A 16,166-nucleotide genomic window follows, 5' to 3' on the forward strand; every position below is an offset into this window, starting at 1 on the left:
GCAAACCATGTGCCTATGGTACAAAATTTAAGGAAGCATTCACTCTCAGGCAAGGGACATTTGCATGAACCTAAAAGTGAATGCCTCCTTAAATTTTGCACCATAGACACATTGCTTGCCTCAACCTAGTCTAGGCCTGGGTGTAGAGAGCTGTTTTGATTTTTCTTCAGTAAATACCTAGAAGTGGAATTGTTAAATCATAGGATAGATGGATATTCAAATTCATTAAAAAAATAAATAAATAAGCCAAACAGTTTTCCAAAGTGGTTGAACTATTGTACACTCCTAGTAATGGGTAAGCATTCCAGTTGCTCCACATCCTCACCAACATGTTTATTGCCAGCCTTCCTTCTCTGTTGCCACAGACAGATTGCTTCCTGCAAATATGGCTCATCTATGTGATTCTCTGTCACTCTGACCTTCTCGGCTTCTCTGTTCCAAGCCAGATTCTGGAGAGCATCTGTTGCCAGTCCTGCTGAACCTTTTCTGTGCCAGTTGTTGCAAACAAAAGGGATATAGCTTTGCAGCTCTGAGTGATACTTTAAATTGAGCATAAATCAGTATTCTTTTCTCTTTCTGTAATGAAATGAACCAGTGGAGGCTATTTTTTTTCTTACAAATTAAGTTTTTAAAGATACATAAAGTAATATATGTTTATTATTAAAATATTTAAATAGTATAGACAGTGCAGAGTAAAATAAGCAAAACTAGTTCTGGTATTCATGATCCTAAATTTTAATGCCACAAATCTATATTTTTCTATAAATGCATAGTAGTGGGTTTGGAGAAAAATATCCACATGCTGGCAACTAACTGAAAACCTTTGGTGAGCGGAGTTTGGGGAAAGAGGAATTTTCACTGTTTATAAACTTTTATAGGGTTAAGTGGTTATGTGCTCAGCTGCTAACTGAAAGGTTGGCAGCTTGAACCCACCAGCTGCTCTTCAAGAAAAATATGGCAGTCTAATTTCATAAAAGATATTTGCAGCCTTGAACACATTACGGTGCAGCTCTGCTCTGCCCTATAGGGTCGCTATGAGTCGGAATCAACTTGATGGCCACAGGTATAACCTTTTATATTGTCTGAACTTTTACAATAAGAATGTATGAATCTATTACATACTTTTTAACTGAATACTGTTAGATGAAATACAAGTTGAGCTGTGTGGCCAATAAAATGGCATCTGTAGTCAACTGAACAATGCTCCTAAGACTTGTCTTTATAGAAACTTAAGCCAAGCTTTCATGTATATCAGGTTACCCTAGCTGATCAATGAGATTCTGACAGTGCTTCCACCCTCCTTGACCAATGAAATCCTAACAGCACTTCAATTGTAAATCGTATAAGTTAATCAGAAATTAGCTGCTTTTGATTCCGAGTTTTGTCAGTAAAAAGCCAGTCACGGCTGATACTCGGTGGATTACCTTTCCACTTTCAATTTGATGCTACTTTGCCTGAATAAATCTCATCCAAGAGATTAATTTTATTATGGACTCAGTTTCTTTTGGCAATACTTTAACATCTTTATTAAGGTATAATTTGCGTACAATAAACTGCACATATTTAAAGTGTACAATTTGATAAGTTTCAATATATACATTCATTATGAAAACATCACCTTAATCAAGATCACAAAACCAAAAAAAAAACCAAACCCATTTCTGGGGAGTTGATTCCAAATTATGACGACCCTATAGGACAGTGTTTGGATCCACAATCAACACTCATGGAAGCAGCAGTCAAAAAACGCATTGCATTGGGCAAATCTGCTGCAAAAGACCTCTTTCAACTTTAAAGTATTGAAAAGCAAAGATGTCACCTTGAAGACTAAGGTGCACCTGATCCAACCCATGGTATTTTCAATTGCGTCATATGCATGTGAAAGCTGGACAACGAATAAGGGAGATTGAAGAAGAATTAACACCTTTGAATTGTGGTATTAGTGAAGAATATTGAATATACCATGGACTGCCAAAAGAATGAACAAATCTGTCTTGGAAGAAGTACAACAAGAATGCTCCTTAGAAGCAAGAATGGCAAGACTGCATCTTATACACTTTGGACATGTTGTCAGGAGGGATCAGGCCCTGGAGAAGCACATATGCTTCGTAAACCACAGGGTCAGCGGAAAAGAGGAAGACCTGCAACAAGATGGATTGACACAATGGCTGCAACAATGGGCTCAAGCGTAACAACCGTCGTAAGGATGGCGCAGGACCAGGCAGCGTTCCGTTCTATGGTTCACAGGGTCGCTATGAGTTGGCGGAACCCACTTGACAGCACCTAACAGCGTAGGACAGGGGAGAAGTTCCCCACAGGGTTTCCAAGGCTGTAAATTTTTACAGAAGCAGACTGCCACATCTTTCTTCCTTGGAATGGCTGATGGGTTCAAACCACGGACCTATCGATTAGCCACTGTACCGGGAGGGCTCCTTCCAATCAAGATAGGAAACATATTTGTCACTCCAAAAATTTCCCGATGTTCCTTTATAGTCTCCCTTCTTCCTCCTTCCCCCCCCCCACCCAAATTCCCAGGCAACTCCTGACCTGTTTTCTATCACGGTAGATTATTTTGTGTTTCTGCAATATTACATAAATGGAATTTTTTTCCGGCTTCTTTCACTCAGTATAATTATTTTAAGATATATTCATATATAGTTATTTTGAAATTTATCTTGTAACGTTTGTCAATTCTTTTTCTTCTCCTTTTTTTTTTTTTTTTTTTTTTTGGTTGAGTAGTTAAATGTTTAAAGGAAAAAAAATGTCCAGAGCAGGAGAAAAGAGAAGCCTGGATAGACAATACATCCACCGCAACCATACTGAAGTGTTGCCATTTATTTGAAAATGTCACATAAAAATTTAAATATATTACAGAGATAAATGTTTCCCTATCCCACAGTCCCACATGCAGTACCATCTTCAGATAAGTTTATGTATCCTGCTAGAAATACCACTAGATGATTTTTAAAAAGATGTTTATTAGAAAAGCAGTATATGCTCATTGAGAAAGGTTAAGGAAAATACAGCAACTATGAAAATTAACAATCTTTCTCAAGCCCACAACTCAGGGAAGAGGGCTCTGCGACTCTGGGCTTACTGGCCACGCGCCACCATCAAGGGCCCCTCAGTTCCCACTCCCAGGTCCCAGCTCCCAGGAATACGTTCTTTCCTGCAGTGGCAGATGGCAGTCGCCAGATGGTGCTGCGGAGCAGCGCTCCAGACACAGCGAGAAAAGGGGAGGAGCGGCCGCACGTGACCTCGGCCTCTGGTTCGGGCAACTCGATCACGTGACGGGGCCCGGAAGCGACTGCCAGGGTAGCCAAGGGGGATGGCTAAGGCTTGACTCTGAAGCCGGGGGTGGTGGGCTGCGCTGACGCCGGATCCGGAGTCTGAGCCGGGGCCGGAGCCTGAGCGGTGAGTCCACGTTTTGACAAGCTTGGGCTGGCGGCGGGTCACTGCTTCCGGCAGGACCTCCCTCACGTTCCTCCGGGGCGCAGCGGATGCTCCAGGTCAGGACTGGACCCGCCTGGGCTGTGGGTCTGAGGTTTTTCGGCTCCGGGGGTCGCAGATGCGGTGCGGTGCAGGGCCGCGCTCCCGAGAAGGGCTGAACCCGAGTATTCTTCATCCCTCGAGCTATCTCCCTTGACCTTGTGGGGTTGGGATCTTCCGGTCCTGTTTGACAGGTGGCGAAGCTGAGGTCCAGAGACGACAAAGGTCATTCAAACGACTAGCTTGGGGTTCTTCCGCGCTTCCTAAAGGGGCCCAGTTGTCTCAGGCAAGTCTCCGGCCCCTGCGGGAACCCTGTTCCGTGACTGTCTAATTAGTAATGGGTCTTTGGGTCGTGAAAACCCTATGGAGTGCAGTTCTTCTCTGAAACACATGGGGTCGCCATGAGTTAGAACCGACCAGATGACGGGTGGTGGTGGCGGCGGCGGCGGTGGTAGTGGGTCATAGAATGCCAGAATTGCAAGGGCCCAGGGAAATTATCTGGTGCAACCCAATTCCTAGGACAGTCGGGGTAACGGAAGCCCAGGAAGAAGGGTCTTGCCTAAGGTCACCCGGTTGAGTTAGTCGCAGACTTGGTGATTAGAATCCAAGTCTCCGTACGCTTCGGCAGCTGTTTGGTTTTCACCACCCTGCCTCCTGCAGAAAACCTGACAGATGTGGAAAGGCACCCTTTTGCTGTCTCTTCTCCCTTAGCCCTTTCCCTTTTTAGCTCTCTGCATTCTCCGTGCCCCATCCAATTGGCTTTGGGTGTAGTTCCCTGTTTCAGTGTCCATGATTTTTCTGCACATGCATCATCCTGTAGGTTTTAGTTTCTGTCCTGCAGTTTTTTGCAAGTCTTATCAAAATATGAAATATGAATCCAAGTATGCTCCTAGGAGGATAGGTGGATCCCAGCTGAGGTTGAGAAGAGCATTTATTTGGCAATAGTTCTGCCATTAACTTGAAGAATGTAAAGGCCTTCGCCTTATTTTTTTCTGTAGCTCATCAGTTTTGGGGAATAGCAGTTATATGGATGGATGTTTTGCAGTTAACTGAGGTTTGGTGAAATAAGATAGCAGAATAGTGTAATGACACGAGCTGAGATTGGGGCATCAGGAGATTTTGTTCTGGTTCTGCCCCTTGCTTTGCAACCTCTGGTGACTCTTTTCCTCCCCAGGGCTTAGGTTTCTCAGTCTGCACAATAACGGGATTGAATCTCTAAGGGCCTTTTTAGCTCTGATGTTTTCCGTATCTAGTTCTGTTTGTTTTCCAATCAGAGAGGTCTCCCCCCCGCCACGCCACCCCCCTGCCGTGTACATTAAGTATGCCTTATAGCAAGACTGGAGCCCTGGTGGTGCAGTGGTTAAAAGTTCAGCTGCTAACCAAAAGGTCAGCAGTTCAGATCCACCAGCCCCTCCTTGGAAACCCTATGGGGTGGTTCTACTCTGTCCTCAAGGGTTACTGTGAGTTGGAATTGACCTGACAACAATGGGTTTATAGCAAGACTTAATCCAGTTGTCCAAGAAGCAGTTTCTTTTTCCTTAACATATTCCTTTTGTTGTTGTAAGTTGTGATCAGTTCAGTCCCAACTCATGGCGACCCCATGTGTGCAGAGTAGAACTTGCTCCGTAGGGTTTTCAAGACTGTGAACTTTCAGAAGCAGATCACCAGGCCTATCTTTCCAGGCGCCTCTGGGTGGATTGGTGCTGCTGACCTTTGGGCTTTTGGTCAAGCACTTACCATTTGTGCCACGCAGGGATCCTCCTCTTCTCTCTTCTTATCTCAGTATTACACAGTGTCCAAACAGCTGAAAATGACTGTCTTTTATTACTTTAAACATGATCAGGGCCCTCCTTTTGACTCTTGCCTAGAGCCTGGTTTACAGCAGAGCACATTTTAAAGATGTTCTTGAAGTCAAGCAGTAAGGGGATGCGAAAGGCTTGGTCATTTGCTTTGAGTTTGAGGCTGTTTGTCTGAGGGTGGAGGCTGCAGGAAGCAGTGGCTGCCTTGGTGACGGTATTCTCTCTCCCTTTGTTTTCCGATTCTGTGCCATTTTAAATTGCTCTTGAGCCCTTAATTTCCCTTCGTTGTAGGGAGAAAACATCAGAGTTTAGTAAAGCAAAAAGAAAGTTTTATTCGGCATATATTCAAAAAGAGCTGAGAAGCAGACAAGCATGCTGCCAGTTAGTGTCTGCCTGAGTCCAAGGAAATATTACAGAATAAGCAAGAATGGGAAGACCGGCAAGCATGCTGCCACAGCCATGTCTGTCCAAGTCCAGAGAATATTACAGTCATTAGTATGTATTAACATTACAAACGGGCAAAACCATTGAACGCTTCACCTTTTCACAGATTGCTTGGAAATTGTGATCCTACATTTTGAATTGCCTTTCGTGACAATCCTTGGTACAGGTTTCAGTAACAACAGTCAGGAGAATCTTCATTGGTCCAACAAATTTCTGTTTACTAAATGTTAATAGAAAAAGATAAGAGTAGAAAGTCTTTTGTCTTCTGGCTTATGTGAAAAGTTCCCTAGAAGATATTTTCCAAAATTATTCTGTCTATTGTTTTATACCTCAGGCCCCAGTTGATGTGTCCTTGTGAGCCCAGCTCCAGCTGGGTCACATTCTGTATGCTCAAGGACAGGGAATAACAACTCCAATATTATTTCCTAAATCATCCCCTCCTCTTGATCGGAGATTGGAAATAACACGTCGATGATCAATACCTGGACTTAGTCGAGCTCCTAGAAGGCAACCACGGCAGGTTCTTTAAACTCACGGTGCTGGTTTTCCACTGGATACCATCTGGTACTTCACCAGGATCTTAAGTAAGAACAGTGTTATTAATCGCATTGCCAAAGTGAGCAGACTCCATGTACATCGACATTTTAGCCCGAGGCTGCCTTTTGCCTCTTAGGTGTGTAAGACAGTAGAGGATAAATTTTATTATGCCTAATACTATCAGGATGTAGACCAAGAATGTTACTTGCAGTAATGCAAATAAATCTGGTGTTCGTAGGGTGTTACAGTATGTAACCAAGTAGCTTGCTATCCAATTCTATGTATATCCTGTTCTTCTGTGTTATTTATTTATTTAAATGTAACAAGAGGTATTTGCTATAGCACATATTATACTTTCTTGGACCAATAAATAAAAATAAAAATCTAAGGCTTTTTTGTTATGTCACCTTGGTTTAATGAGGTCAGAGATCACTGTTGTGTTTCCATCCCACTAGCAACTTCGTCTGTTATTTGTCCCATAGTGATTGATAAACTTCTTAAAGATCTCTCCGATTCAGATACACCATAAGTAGGAATTAAAGTTACCAACCATACCCTGAGTGTTGGACCAGTGGGCTCTCTTCTGACTCTCGTTTTACAATGGGTAACAAATTAACATTACCTTTCTAATATTTACTATGGATATCTAAAGATTTAAACCTAAAGTTCCCAAATTGCACACGCATTCACCAGGAATCTAAATAAGAGATTGTCCACGTAAATGCACTGTCATTTGGAAAGGGATTACCTAAACTAGCATAGATGAATCTACCACACAAAAACATATATCCCTAGAGCACACAAAGTTTGTCTAGAGAAAACAGAAGGTACAGAAAAATGTACACATGACAAAAAAGTTTCTATAAAAGAGTACATGATTAGCAAGATAATACAGGATGGACTTCTCTTGTTGGAGGTCTCCAGTTAATTTCTTTAAAACATACTAAGTGTTCTCCCTGAGGGCAAGCTGCCTTTCCTTGGTTTACCTATTAACAGCCGTGGATCACTTACTCAGAAGCAGAAGTGGAATCTAAGACAAAATGGAGTCTGAGCCATGAGGTCATTCTCTTCTGAGAACCTGATTTAAGATACATAATTTTCTGTACAGCAAGAGGGTGAGAGTTTGATTACAAACATTAGGCAGGTATTTCATACAACATTGTCTTGAAGACTGATTAAACTATTTACTGATTTACCTTAAACATAACTCTCAGTTCCATCTTTGGAGTCAGTTTCTCAAAACAGCCTGAATTCCTCAAAAAAAGCACAACACCCAGAGCAAAATGGTCTTGCTAGTTATCTGGACAATTGTTTGACTCTAAGTGGCTTCAGGAATCAGTTTTTTCCTCAAAGCTCGAGGTTCAAAAGGACACCCAAAGGCGATGGCCTGTATAGGTTGCTCCAACCTCTATGAAAGCCAGAAATTTTTGGATTCCAGGAAAATCACATACAACTCTCTCGTGGTTCCCTCCTTTGGATCGTGATCTTGTTACAGAATCTTTGATCAAAAATGCTCAATGAATGGTAATTGGGGTTTCACCTGGTTTATAAAATCCAGGCAGCATACAGCAAATCAGGAGGTAGAATAGAAACACCAACAATAGTATTAGGCCAATTGTCTGAAACAACCAATGAAACCATGATCCTAAGGTCTTTGAACCAAGGAAACAAATCTCATGAGGTGTTTGTTTCCATATGAGCAGCATCAGTAACTGCTTTTCATGTGCCTCAGCAACAACTACACTCTGCCAAACCTAAGAGTGTGTATTAATATAAACACAGCAATTTATCTATTAAGGTACAAACTATTCCTTGAGAAAACTAATAGAAAATCTAATGCTATTCTAATTTGTAAAATCATAGCTCGAGTTTCAGACACTTCTCTGGTTACGATATTTACAACTTTGCTGAGGTTACCAACAGGAACTTCTAATTCAAGGGTTAAAATAACTAAACCCATTAGTTAGATAATTTAGGAGAAAAGAGGAAAATGGTTTCTTATATCCAGAAAGTAGGACCTTAAAGCGTTTCTTATTTCCAGAAAGAAAGACCTTAAAACGTCAGCAATATTCTCACATAAAACCCACAGTTTCATTTCGTTTATTCAGTCTTATGTAGTTAATTTCAGTTCCATGTGATTCTGGATCGATTGCAGTCTGCAAAACCGTCAACTTCTGTGTAAGAGTTCTGGAAATCTTGACTGAGTCTAGTCACAGCCTTTTTCGCAAGTTCAGTATAGTCCATCTTTTTTGTTGAGATATTCTGTTCAAATGTTTTCAGAAAGTTGGCAAAGTAAAAACCTGCAGATGACAAAACTTAATATGGCCATGATTAATATATAAACATAACTCTTAATAGTGAAAGACCTGATAGAAATTAATTACAAGCATAATGTAAAGGCCAAATAAAATCAGTTAAAAAAAAAAAACCTTTAGATTAAAATGTTTCTAAATATAACCATTAACCATATTTTTAAAGAACTTCAGATGTAACACGTAATAATCTTGAGACATTATACCACATAGTCAGTATATACAAAGAATATACCAAGATTATCAAGACTCTAAACACCTGAATAGTAACAAAAAAAACTTCATAGATAAATAATTTGAATTCTTCAGTCAAACTATTTGGCTTTGGTGATGCTAGATTCAAAAAAATAAAGTTTCAACCAAGTTAGCAAAGAAATAACAATAAAATTATGATGTAATATTATGCATTTGTAACTTAAAGTTCCGCAGTTCAAATCCATCAGGCGCTCCTTGGAAACTATGGGGCAGTTCTACTCTGTCCTATAGGGTTCGCTATGAGTGAGAATCGACTTGACAGCAGTGGGTGGGTTTTGTCTAATATTAGGCAAAAACACAAGAAGAAATGCTAACATACAAGTTTTAACCCAAAGAGAAAGAAACAGGCACTTCTCTTGATTTTGACAACACGGTCCATATAATTTATAACATGTTAAATAAGCCTTTTTAGCATTCTTATAAAATTTCGTGGCTTTCCATAAAGTTTCAGACTTGTCAGGGGTTTATCCTAAGTTAATGTGAAACTATACTTAAGTTAGTTAACCAAAAATCTTAAAATAAAAACCTTAGCTTTTTTCTCCTAGAGCCATGTGGCTTGGTTTCCGACTCAAGAATCTCGTTCTAATGAGAGGCCAAACCTTCGGCTTTGAGGCAGATTATACAAAGAATAGATTAACTGTTCAACTCGGTAACCAAAGAAAATTTTGTTATTTTAACAGCGAGAAACTAATTCTTTGTTTTATATGCTATTTAACGTTAAAGCTCCTAAAAATCTCATAAATTAAACCATTAAACTTCAGTCAGACAGATGAAACTTTTGACTACATCAAACAAATTTATTTTTAATAAACCTCTTAAACATTGTCTTTGTTGCATACCTTATAGTACATCCCTTTAAAATGGCAAAAATGTACTCGCTTATTAGCTAACCGAAATATACACACATATATATCTTTTCTCTTGTGGTATGAAAAGCAAAAGTATATAAACTTAAATTATGACAAATATCTATTAACTCAATTTAACATCAATAAATTACCTAAAAGGTCTTAGAAATTGTTTTAAGCCTGTATGCCATAAAACATAACTAATTGAAAAAAAGTTTCTTTAAATATTCCAAGTTTTCATTTGACTTTTACTATTTCTCATATTTTCCCAATCTAATTTTATCAACTGGCTTTGGAAATCACAAAGTCTCTGTTCAGCTGACCAATTCATTGATATGGGTATAACCTTAAGCGTCTGGCTATAGTTGGAAACATTTTTTCCAGGCCATTTCGGGTGTGTCTCATTGTGATTTCTATTTTTTGGCTTCTTAAAGTTCCCCTGCAATAGAGAGAACTTGTTCACAGTTCTTTTATGATTGGGATCCACCCAATTTCTGATAACTGTAGTAAAGCAGCAATTTCATTTTATTTTATTTTTTATCTTTTGTCTTAAAAATGTCTCCACCTAGTTGGAAAGGGTCTTTCAAAAGCTTCCCTAGAGCTATACAACCTTGGAGACTAGGGATTGGGGGCTGAGGAGGCCTGATTTTGCCCCGTCCTACTTTATCTTTTAACCTACCTTTTAAATTGAGGTAGAAGACAAGATTAGGTCACTCCAATTCATTTACGTATGTTCAGGTTGACCTAGGAATTTTGAAAAGCAAAAGATAACTAATTTCTTTCCCTTTTGCTATTCTGGAACTGCTACTTTTACTTTAAGACAAAACTATCCTTCTTCATTAAATAAAACACATTTCATGTAATATCTAGTTTGTTACTTAGAAAAGTCTGACTTCTAATACTGACATACAGAACATAAAGATCTTGGTGTACTTTTCAAATAGACCAATTTATATCAAAGTTTCTCCAAGTAGCTACTAAAAGCCTAAATTATAAGACGGACACAAGACGCAGTTTTTCTGAACAAGGAAGGAACTGAGGTTCTAGGACAGCCTTAAAAAAAAAAACCCAGCAATTCTTAGCCATAGCCTCCAACCTGATATAAGACAGAAACTTAGACACAACGCGTGCTCTCAGAATAAAAGGAGACGGAAAGATCACGTGAACTTCCTGAACAATACCACAGAAAACAAGGATATGGGGATCCTAGTTTCTAAAAGTGTATGCAGCATTTTTTGGTAAGGTCACCTCAATTCAACAGAAAAAAAAACAGGTTCTAGATAAAACTTATTAACTTGCCAGAGCTTCATTTGGAGGAATATTAGACTTTTTTGACAAAATTCTTCAAGCAAATTTCCCAAAGAGGAAAAGACAACACAGATGAAAGCTCATTTTCCCAAAATGGTCACTGAAATTTCAAATTACTTCTAATATACTCGGTTTATAGTGTTTTTAAATATGAATCCCAAACTGGTGTCTCAGTAGTAGGGGGGAAATACAGGCTCATTTATCAAAGATGTTAAGCTCTAAGGTTCAAGCTTTTAGTCTCCTTCCTTTTGATCTTAATTCATTCTGCTGGCTGGAGACCTAGTCTCTTATTTTAGGCCTTAAGTGTACTAGTTCTTCCAATTGGAAAGTACTTTATGGTAGCTACTGATGATTTTAATTTTAACATTGTGATTTTTCATTGAGAAACTATGTCATAAAAAAGGGTACAGAACTACCACTGCTCCCTTGAATTTCATAACACAGGTCGGGAGCTGCCACCTCCCCCTGAGAGTTTGGCAAAACAGACCAGGAGCTGCCACCTCCCTCTGGAAATTTGGCAAAACAGAGCACTATTTTCCAGATTTTCCCTGAGTCACAAAAAGGCCCGAACTTTGTCGCTTATAGTGATCCAGAGCTCTTTGAAAGTGGAATTACCTCTTTAATATTTCAAACGCCCAAATCTGGACCTAAACTGCAGTTTACCTACAGAGTTACTAGATACCACTCTTAACCAAATGATCAAGCACAAATCTAAGAAAGAGGCTTCTTAACCAACCGGTGTTTCAAACATGCTGAACAAAGCTTAAGAAAACACGAGAAAGAGAACAAAAAAGAATAAGCAGAGGCTCGTTTTCCAAGAGTACTCACCCTGTCAGTGTTGAAGGGACGTGGAGTGGGAACACGTGGGTCCAGAAGATAGGACCTCTTTTGCCGGCTTCTGCTCCACAGCCCAGTTCGCCTCAAGTTCGACTGGATTCATAGCTTCAGAAATCCTCGATGACTACACCATTAACTGTTATAGGGGAAAAAGCATCACAGAGGTTAGGAAAGCAAAAAGAAAGTTTTATTCAGCATATATTCAAAAAGACAAAAGTTGAGAAGTGGACAAGCATGCTGCCAGAGCTAATGTCTGCCTGAGTCCAAGGAAATATTACAGAATAAGCAAGAATGGGAAGACGGACAAGCATGCTGCCACAGCCATGTCTGCCCAAATCCAGAGAATGTTAGAGTCATCAGTATATAATAACATTACAAATGGGCAACCCATTGAACGCTTCACCTTTTCACAGATTGGCTAGAAACTGTGATCCTACATTTTGAATTGCCTTTCTTAACAATCATTGGTATAGGTTTCAGTCAGGAGGGTCTTCATTTGTCCAACAAGTTTCTGTTTGTTAAATGTTAATAGAAAAAGATAAAAGTGGAAAGTCTTTTGTGTTCTGGCTTATGTGAAAAGTTCTCTAAAAGATATTTTCCAAGATTATTCCATCTGTTGTCTTTATGCCTCAGGGCCCAGTTGATGTATCCTTGTGAGCCTTTGTGGGCCTTTGTGAGCCCAGCTCCAGCTGAGTCACATTCCCTATGCTCAAGGACAGGGAATAATGACTCCAGTATTATTTCCTAAATTACCTTTAAAACTTTAAACTGTTCACTCAGCCTTTCCCTGTGGTAGCTCAAAGAGCTTAGAATTGCCTCTGTCTATTTTAAAGCTTGTTATAAGGAAGAGAGATTCCATTTATTTTGGAATGTTCCAGAGGCTACAAGTAGGACCAGTAAATACAAGTGCCATAAAGGGAGTGGCTTTGGGGTGAGTGAAAGAACTTTCAAAGAATTAGTGCTCTCCAACACTGGAATGCAGAACATGGAGCTCCTTGCCATTGGAGGTAATTGTCACTGGACAATATTAGCGATGTGTAGATGAAATTGTTATGCTGGGTAGAGGGTTAGTTTCAGCTTTCTTCTAAGTGAGAGGTTTTGTGAAATTCTAGTGACTGGACTTGTTATGGAAACCCTGGTGGCGTAGTGGCTAAGAGTTCTGCTGCTAACCCAAATGTCTGCAGTTGGAATCCACCAGGCGCTCCTTGGAAAACCCTATGGGGCAGTTCTGTAGGGTCCTATAGCATACCTATGAGTTGGAATCAACTTGATGGCAATGGGTTTTAGACTTGTTATTATGTGTAATTTGCCGTCTGGAGTAGATGTTCGCTTTTGTGAATGCCTTATTTTTTCCCCTTGCCTCAGGTAACTGCTGAGATGTTAATTACTCCCGCTTTTTCTTTCTTTTTTTCTGCCCCCACTTTCCTAATGTATTAAATGTTTGATACCTCTGCAAGGGTCAGATGCTGAGGAGTCGCTCCGTTGAATGGTACCATTCTTTTTTCCGCTCTGAGCTGGCACAAGGCTCTAGAAGTAGGGTGAGTGAGTGGGCGTTCTGTTCCTACTTTCGCTGGCCTGGTCCTGATAACCCCCTCCAGGAGTGTGTAACTGAGCAACACCACTAATGCCTGGACTAGCTTTTCTCTTTTTCCCATAGAGGAGACTTGCACTGACCTCAGCAGACCTTGCAGGAATCCTGCACCTCCCTCCCTGCTCTGGTTAAGCCTTACTTCTAGGTCTGAGCACACAAAGGTAACCTCTTGTTAGCAGGTGTGGGGTCCAGTGGATGGGACATTCCAAATGTGCCAAAATAGAAACCACATGATGGTGCATTTGATGCTGTCCCTCCCTTATTCCCAAAATATTCCTCTTCGAAGCCTTGACACCCAGGACTGCTGCTTAATGACCCTCTCTCTAGTAGGAAAGGCTCCTCTCTGCTTCCCCTTTCCCACAAGTCTGGGAATCTGTCTTTGTGGGTTAATGGGATACTCATGGCACTTAGATCATCATTTGCAAGTTAGGGAACCAGCTCAGCTCTCCAGAGTATTAAATGGAGAAAGTACTGCAGAGCTTTATTTGTACAGTGAACTTTCTATCTTCCTGTCTTTCAACTTCTCTATAGTAATAATCCCAATTGCTGCCATTAATTTAGTGCCTATTATGTGTCAAGTGCTGGACTACTAATCAAAAGGTTGGCATTTCAAACCTACCCAGAGGTGCCTTGGAAGAAAGGCCTGGCAATCTTCCAAAAGGTCGTAGCCTGGAAAACTCTATGGAGCACTTCTGCTCTGCACACGTGGGGTCACCCTGAGTTGAAATTGACTCGATGGCAACTAACAACAACAACAAATGTGCCAGTGAACATATTTAACATTTATTCATCTTTTCCTCTTTTTGACAACAGTGTACCATTGGTGTTGTTAATGCCATCTCTGATGAAGAAATTAAGGCAAAGAGAGATTAAGTAATTTGTTCAGGTCATATAACTAAACTCCTTTACAGAATTATTCCTGCCTCAGGGCCTGGGTCCACTTTTGTTCTTGGGGAATTTTAGGGAGTGTAGATAATTTGTGGGCTGGTCTGGGAAACTGGTATACTGGATTCAATCTCAGATCTTGTTTAACAGGTTGGGACTGTGGATGAATTAACCTCTCTGTTTAGGGAAACCCTGGTGGCGTAGTAGTTAAGAGCTATACCTGCTAGCCGAAAGATGGGCAGCTTGAATCCACTAGGTGCTCCCTGGGGACCCTTTGTCCTATAGGGTTGCTATGACAGTGGCAGTAGGTTTGGTTTTTTTTTTTTTTTTTTTTGTGAGGGCCTTGATTTTCTTACCTTCGAGTGGGATCTAGAGCTTGATCTTCTATGAAGTCATGCCTGGTGTTAACATTTACTGATTTTTATGATTGTGGGTAAAAAGTGAGCATATTTGCCTATTCAGCTTCTCCTCAGTGACCCTGCTGAAGTCAGGTGCTGTCTTATGACTGCCCTCACACCAGACTCTCAGGCATGGGGCTGTGTTTATGGAATGAAGCTCTGCTCTGCGGTCATTTAGATGGAGTCCCATCTGGTACTGTTTTAAAAACAAATCGTGTAGAAGTCAGACGTTTTCCTTTCATTTCCCTCCTAGTGCACCACCCATAGCACAGTTTGTGAAATCCAACCCAATGTAATTGCTTCAGGATAATGGGTGGCACTTTTAGTTTGCAAGTGAGTAAACTCTGATAGGAGGTGAGGCCTGAGGTGCACCCATTATGTTAAGATTGTATTTTTGTTGTTGTTGTTGTTATTGTGCTTTATATAAATATAGCTGTAATCTGGATCACCTGAGAAACTGGTTAAAAATAAAATTCATAGTCTTCAAGGATTGGGCCCAGGAAACTGTATTTAACAAGTTCCCAGGGTGTCTGTATGCAGCCAGCCCAGGATTTCCTAAATCCCTGGTGGAGCCAACCAGCCTACAGCACCCCTCACAATGCTCATCTAGTCTTTGAACCCTTTTCATGAGGGAACCCCCAGAGGCAGCACTTTGGATACATCTGATTCCGAGATTTCAGCACAGTGTAAGGAAGAATTTTCTATCCTGAGGACTTCTGGTTGATTTGCCATGCTTTGACCTCCTGTTTCCATACGATAACTTTTTATATGTTTAAAAGCCACTCTTAAAAGTGTTGTTTAGACATCTAAGTCAATTGGCATAATAAAATCTATTAAGAAAACATTCTGCGTCCCACCTTGAAGAATGGCGTCTGGGGTCTTAAATGCTAGCAAGCAGCCATCTGGTCTCAGCCCACCTGGATCCAAGGAGAATGAAGAACACCAAGGGTACAAGATAATTACAAGCCCAAGAGACAGAAAGGGCCACATAAACCAGAGACTACATCATCCTGAGACCAGAAGAACTAGATGGTGCTTGGCTACAACCGATGACTGCCCTGACAGGGAACACAATAGAGAACCCCTGAGGGAGCAGGAGAGCAGTGGGATGCAGACACAAATTCTTATAAAAAGACCAGACTTAATGGTCTGGCTGAGACTGGAAGGACCCCAGTGGTCATGGCCACCAGACCTTCTGTTGGCCCAGGACAGGAACCATTCCCGAAGCCAGCTCTTCAGACATGGATTGGACTGGACAATGGGTTGGAGAGAGATGCTGATGAGGAGTGAGCTACTTGCATCAGGTGGACACTTGAGACTATGCTGGCATCTCCTGCCTGGAGGGGAGATGAGAGGGTAGAGGGGGTTAGAAGCTGGTGAAATGGACATGAAAAGAGAGAGTGGAGGGAGGGAGCGGGCTGTCTTATTAGGGGGAGAGTAATTGGGAGTATGTAGCAAGGTGT

At 40.8% G+C, this 16,166-nt stretch overlaps 1 protein-coding gene across 1 annotated transcript in view; it reads left to right on the top strand.

The window, feature by feature from the left end:
- Positions 1-3,297: 3,297 nt before the first annotated feature.
- The window catches only part of SLC36A1 (solute carrier family 36 member 1), a 61,160-nt gene continuing 48,291 nt past the window's right edge, over positions 3,298-16,166 (top strand). The window contains exon 1 of the mRNA XM_049874152.1: positions 3,298-3,414. The gene's annotated coding sequence lies outside the window, so the exon portion shown is untranslated. The remainder of the gene's footprint in view (positions 3,415-16,166) is intronic.

The sequence above is a fragment of the Elephas maximus genome, chromosome 2 (assembly GCF_024166365.1).
Source record: "Elephas maximus indicus isolate mEleMax1 chromosome 2, mEleMax1 primary haplotype, whole genome shotgun sequence".
Taxonomy (NCBI): domain Eukaryota; kingdom Metazoa; phylum Chordata; class Mammalia; order Proboscidea; family Elephantidae; genus Elephas; species Elephas maximus.